Below are 6,000 nucleotides of genomic sequence, written 5' to 3'. Positions count from 1 at the left end.
CCCAGCCCCGCACAGCCGCCGCGGCACCCAGCCCCGCTCAGCCGCGGCGGCACCCAGCCCCGCTCAGCCGCGGAGGTTCTGGCTCCGATGGGTTCCTCATCAGCTCACAGCACTTTAAAACAGGCTTAAAAAATAAAGTCTTGTGACTCTCCTCTTTCTACTTATGCCCATCCTGCCTCATCAACCTGCAACAATCTGATTTGTTTCGGAGCCACTGAAAAATATTGCAGCTACTGGTTTCTAACAGAGGTTTTTTACTCTCTTATTTACAAATAGGATCAGTTTTCTCTTAAAAGTCTTCACTTTTAATTGAAAGGCAGAGGTCTCCTGAGCCAAAATATTATAGCCAAAAATGAAGTATTTTGCAAGGCCTTCGCTGCCACAGTGCCTGTGGGAGCTGTGCTCCTCTAACGCAGCTCCGCTCCCGGCAGACCCGGCTCACCGCCGGCACGGCTCTGCGCGGCATTGCCTCGCCCAGCTCCGGGACACACCACCGCCAAATCACCGACACTGGGAGCTCCCACGGGAGCTCCCCCTCCTCTGAAGTGCATGCCCCTGGCTCCTGCGTTTCACCCGGGAGCCGAAGGTCTCCATTTCCAGCTATGCCTGTTTCTCCTTTTTGCTCCCACTCTGCCTCGAGCACCTTGGCCACGGCCACAAGGGAGGAGGAGGAGCAGCACCCTGTCCCCCACTCTTCCCCAGCACCATCACTCGGGGACCCTGGCAAGTCCAGGGGTGGCACAGGGGTTGCCCCAGGAGCACAGGGGCTCCCGGGAAGCGCGGGAGCTGCCCCCGGGAGGGCGCCCACCCCCAGCCGGGGGACGCGTGCTCCCGAGGCAGCGCGGAGCCCCGCGAGCGCTGCCTTCCCGTCGGGTCCCGCCTGGCTCTGCCTCTCACCAGCGGGACGAGTGACACGGCCCTGGGCGCCGCGACCCCGGCGGCAGGAGCCGAGCCAAGGCCTCTGCCGTATCGGGAAGCCTGCAATTTGCTGCTCAAAGTGTAATGATGTCTCTTAATTTCCAGCCACACTCATTACAAGTCAGGCCAGCTTATTATACACAATATACAATTTGTGCAGGGAGCGCGAATTCCCAGGCCTATAAACATCCCGTTTCCAATTCCAGATGCACTGACAGAGTCGTACGGTTCAATTTCTACTTAAACCCTCATACGCTGTCTAGTCCCATGAAGAGCTCTCGGCTTTAGTCTGCTCATCGCAATTATTGTCTCAGGACCTTAAGTCAGGCAGGATTCAGCCTGAATCCCCCAAATCTCTCCATTAAACAGATCTCTTCTTGTTACAACCTATTTATTCAAGATGCAAATGACAGGCTCACTACCCGATTGAAATCATTTTCACCCAGAACCAAACAACACACTTTAGTCATCTTGGCATGAAGCAGCGAGCTATTAAAAATGGGAAGGAAATACAGTCAGGCTACTTCATTCCTAGCTCCGGGCCTTCTTCATCAATATTTTACTTAGGCAGCCATAGCTCCATTTTAATGTGAGTCCCGTAACGAGCCAGATGGCAGCTTTGTCTGCGCGGTGAGCGGCGGCCGGGAGCCGAGAGCACTGCGGCACCTGTTGAAGCTGGGGCCGGCTGCAGCCCGGCGCCGGGAGCAGCTCCATGGATGGGCAAAGCAGAGCCCCTCCACCTCGGTGTCCCCGATTCCAGCCCTAAACGGGCTGTTGCTCGCTGGCGCTTCCCAGGGAAGGGGAACCAGGAGCCTCAGGGCCGGTGCAGCACAGCACAGGGCTCGCCGGAGGATGCTCGCCGGAGGATGCTCGCGGTGAGGTGGGGGCTCCTGGCTCTGCTCCCGTCGCTGCCAGTCGGTGAGTCACGGCTTGGCCTTGCAAAAAGTGCCAGAGACCCAGGCTCTGAGCACCGAGAGATTGCACCCAAGCCCTGAGTTTTGCTCGGGTCCCTCCCGAGGATTACAGCCAGTGCCCACCTGCGGCTGGTTTTCTGCGTGAGGGGAGAACCGAAGCAGCTGTGCGGGAGGGAGGAAGCAAAGTCAGGGCAGGGTCGGTCAGCCCGGGATGGGGTCCCCCTGCCCGCTGCAGAGCGAAGTGCTGCCGCGCCGGGGTGGCGCGGGCTCCTCGCTGGGGGTTTGCTGCCGGCTGCTCCCGCCGTGCCCACAGCCCCTTGGCGAGGCACCGGGGCGCGGGAGAGGGAAGGCAGCCGGTGAGATAGCAGGCTCCGTTACAATGGAAGAGGAGTGTGTTATTCGATCCAAGAGCTACAGGAGCAGAGATGAATAATGAGTCTACAGCACTTCCACTTGTTTTCCTCAATAGTCAGACTTGGCTTCTTTCCCTTAGATCCAATACTAACAAAACTGTATTTGAAATTCACCCAAGTGTACAGTAACCATGCCAATGTGTTAGCAACTTACTTCTGGCACACTGCTGGTAACATGTAATTACACCTGACACCATGCTATTTAGTGTATTTCATTCAAATTAAACAGTGCGCTTAGAGTGTTTAAAGGCAATGTCTACTTTAAACCTCACAGAAGTGCACGGCATGTACTTTGTGCCCAAAAATGCACACACATGCACACACATGCACACGCATGGCCTGGGTGCTGGCCGGGGCCAGCCCAGCCCGGCCAGTCCTGCCCCGGGGATGCTCCCGCTGGGGCCGTGCCGCGGCATCCCTGTGATGGGCCCTTTGCCACGGCGCTCCCGCCCCAGGCCGGCGCAGGTAACCCACCCAGGCGCTCCCCAGGCTCCCTGGGACACGGGGGCTGCAGGGGAGGCGGGATGGGACACGTCCTTACCAGGATGTGCCACATCTTTACCGGGATGTGCCACATCTTTACTGGGATGTGGGTCTGGCAGGGCACAGGGCTGGCAGCCAGCATCCCCTCCGGCGAGGGTCTCGTGCCAAGCAGCCGCCCGGCCGCGGGTCGGTGGGAGCAGAGGGGTGACGGCAAGTTGTGCCATGGACTGCTGCCTTTGCAGATTAGATGAGTAATCAAAACTCTCATTCCCGGCTCTGGTGCCAAGGATGGCAACAGGAATAGGAGGCAGCACACAACGGACCCATTCGCATGCTAATGACTAGGGAGAACAGGAGGCTTTGCTGAACCGACTCTGGCTGCCCTGGCTGCTGCCTTGGGATCCTTCCCAAACACCGTGTGTCCCGGCAGCCATGCCCATGCCGGAGAGGGGCCGATTCAGCTTGCAGACATGCTGGGGCATCCTTCTGCTCTGGCTAAGCCACAGGAACTCCCCAGGTTCTGCCCTGAAAGCATCACCACTGCCCCGTCCCTGGGAGATGCAGCTCTTGGGAGGGTGGTGCTGGCAAACAGCTACAGGGTCAGGGCGTGGGGAGAAGGGTTTGCTGTGCCAGTTCCCTCCGTTCCCACCCGCAGGGACTGGAGAGCGGTGCCACCGTGCCCTGGGAGCCACTAAGAGCCGGGAGCTTTAGCTGGCAGCAGCGGTGCTCGGTGCGTGCAGCCATGTGGGTCCCTCTTATCCCTGATATTCTCATTAGCATCCCTGGCACTCCGGTCCTTGGTATTATGTATAGAAAGTTAACATGGATCTGCAGGGCAATTGTGAAGTAATGGGAGCTTTTAAGGTTTATTTTATTGAAACATTTTAACATTAAATCTCCTGTTACACCGGCAATTTCTATTTCAATACTTTAAGCTGTTTCTGTACTTGTCACAGAATCTTAATGGGGGCAGACCAGGGCTCAGTGCTGGGTCCTGCACCTTGCAGAGCAAAAAGGGACTACCAACTAGTAACTACTATCATTAACACCACCGTCAGGCTCTCCTGCTTCCCACCGTCCCGCCGAGTGCAGGAACCGCGCGTCCCCTCCAACCACAGCCGCTGTGGTGCTATGAACCCCCCAGAGCCCCGTGCACGAGGCTGTGAACGTGGGGCCAAGGGGATGTGTTGGAGGGGAGAGCCCGACCCCCCGAGCAGGCTGTGCTCAAGCTCTGCCAGAAGCAGCAGGGCTGAGGGTCCGGTCTGGCCGTAAGGTTTGTCCCCGCAAAGCCAGGGTGCCCGGTCCCCACGGTGACCTCCAGTCCATGCCCAGCCCTGCCGCCGTGTCACCGAGCAGCTTCACTGGGCTTCCACTATCTTCCCTTGCTTCTGCGTGCTTGATGTGTCTCTCATTTCTGGCAGGTATATTGAATTGCTCTCCTGAATGCATATGAAGTGTATGAAATGTTATAGAACAATAAATACATTTAAAAGATGGGGATGCAGCATGTCAGCCAAGTAATTTCCCCTCAGTAAAAGGAGCTGGGAAAGGGAGCAGTGAAGTTGCTGCGATCCTATTTCAGACTTCATACAGTATCTGCAATAACATCAGTGCAATCCAAAAAGAAACAATATATAGTTTATGAGCACCTTAAGTGCCTGTTGTACCTGTATTTACTCCATTAGGTTGTGTCACATTGCATTTGAACTGGAGACTTCGCGTCTCAGTCTATTCGCCACGCTGCATGAAGCAGGAGAAATCCTCCCAGGTGAGATAAGGATCCCGCAGAGCTTCCCCACCATCGTGATTGCTAAGGAAACCGGGCCCCCGGCACTGCAGCAGGCAGCATCTGCGGTGGGCAGCATCCACGGTGGGCAGCATCCGCGGCGGGCAGCATCCGCGGTGGGCAGCATCTGCGGTGGGCAGCATCCACGGTGGGCAGCATCCGCGGCGGGCAGCATCCATCTTGGCCAGTGCAGCCCCCAGACAGGAGATGTGGCAGAGGGGCACGAGGAGCCGGAGCGGAGCGTGGCAGGGCGGAGGGGATTTCGCAGGGTGGGTATCTGCGGGCGGATGCGTGCCGCAGGGAGGGAGGGAAGGTGAGCAGAGGGCAAAGCCCGGGGGGCACCAGCCCCAGCCCCCGGCTGCAAGGGGGGGTCCTGCCCCACGGCAGCAGGGTCTGCATCACCTGTAGAGTTTATCACAGCTCTGCTTGTTGTCACCATGATCTCCCCGGCACAGCGACTCATCTCAGCTTAGCAGTCATCTTTTAAAAAAAAGCAGCACAATTAAAAATACACTAAAAATACATTACTCCCGGGCACAGCTTTACGATGTGACGTGCTCCAGCTAGCTGCTCCAAGTGGACCCTTTCTGCTCCAATTCCACACTCTGTTATGGCTAATAAGCTGCCTGCGCTTAAAAAAATATAGCAAGCATGTCTGAATGCTCTGAAGGGGACGGGTTGGCTAACCTTTAGTGCAGCTGGTGATACAGTGAGGCATGATTTATTAGTGCAAGGCAGTGATCTGCATGTGATGGATAATAGTAGTTCATTATAAGTCTGAAGTGAAAATTAATTGTAGCACGTTGGAAAAGGTCAGAACTCCCTCTCTAAACTTTATAGGGCCAGTCAAAATACAGTAGAAGAAAATAGAAAGGTGATAAAAAATAAGTAAGTTTTCTGAAAAAATAGATATAGAGGTAGATAGGTAGACAGGCAGACAGATGGACAATTAGATAGATAGACAGATAGATGGATGGAGTGTGTCCCGTTGGGGATTCACCCGCAGCCCAGCTCACGCCATGGCTCCCATCCAGCCCGGCTGAAGGAGGTTTTTCCACCATAGAAATGGGACCTTCCATCCCGTAACTGGAACGTGCCGGCCCCTCTCGGCTGGGGCGCTGCCACCGTCAGAGGGTGGTTGTCCATCTCTGAGACATCTCTGCCCGGGGGACGGGGCTGGCGCTGGCTCCCCACCCGCCGCGCCAGCGCCGAGCCAAGCGGCGTCTCCGTGAGCCGCCTTCGCACAGAACTCTTCTGGGCTCCAGGGCTGGCGGCCGCTGGGGCTGCGGGGCCGAGCCCGCCTTTCTGCCGGCACCGCAGGGTCACCCCCAGCCCCGCGCTCCCCGTGGGCACCCGGCAGCCACCTCCCTGGGTGCAGAGAGCGAAGCGTCTTGTGCTTCTCTCGTGCAAACACAGAAGGAAAATACAAATGAGGGCAGCTATTTACTGAAGATGCATTTGAGGCAATATTCTGTTGGAAAGTCAG

The sequence above is a fragment of the Calonectris borealis genome, chromosome 18 (assembly GCF_964195595.1).
Source record: "Calonectris borealis chromosome 18, bCalBor7.hap1.2, whole genome shotgun sequence".
Lineage (NCBI taxonomy): Eukaryota > Metazoa > Chordata > Aves > Procellariiformes > Procellariidae > Calonectris > Calonectris borealis.
This window is presented reverse-complemented; position numbering follows the sequence as displayed.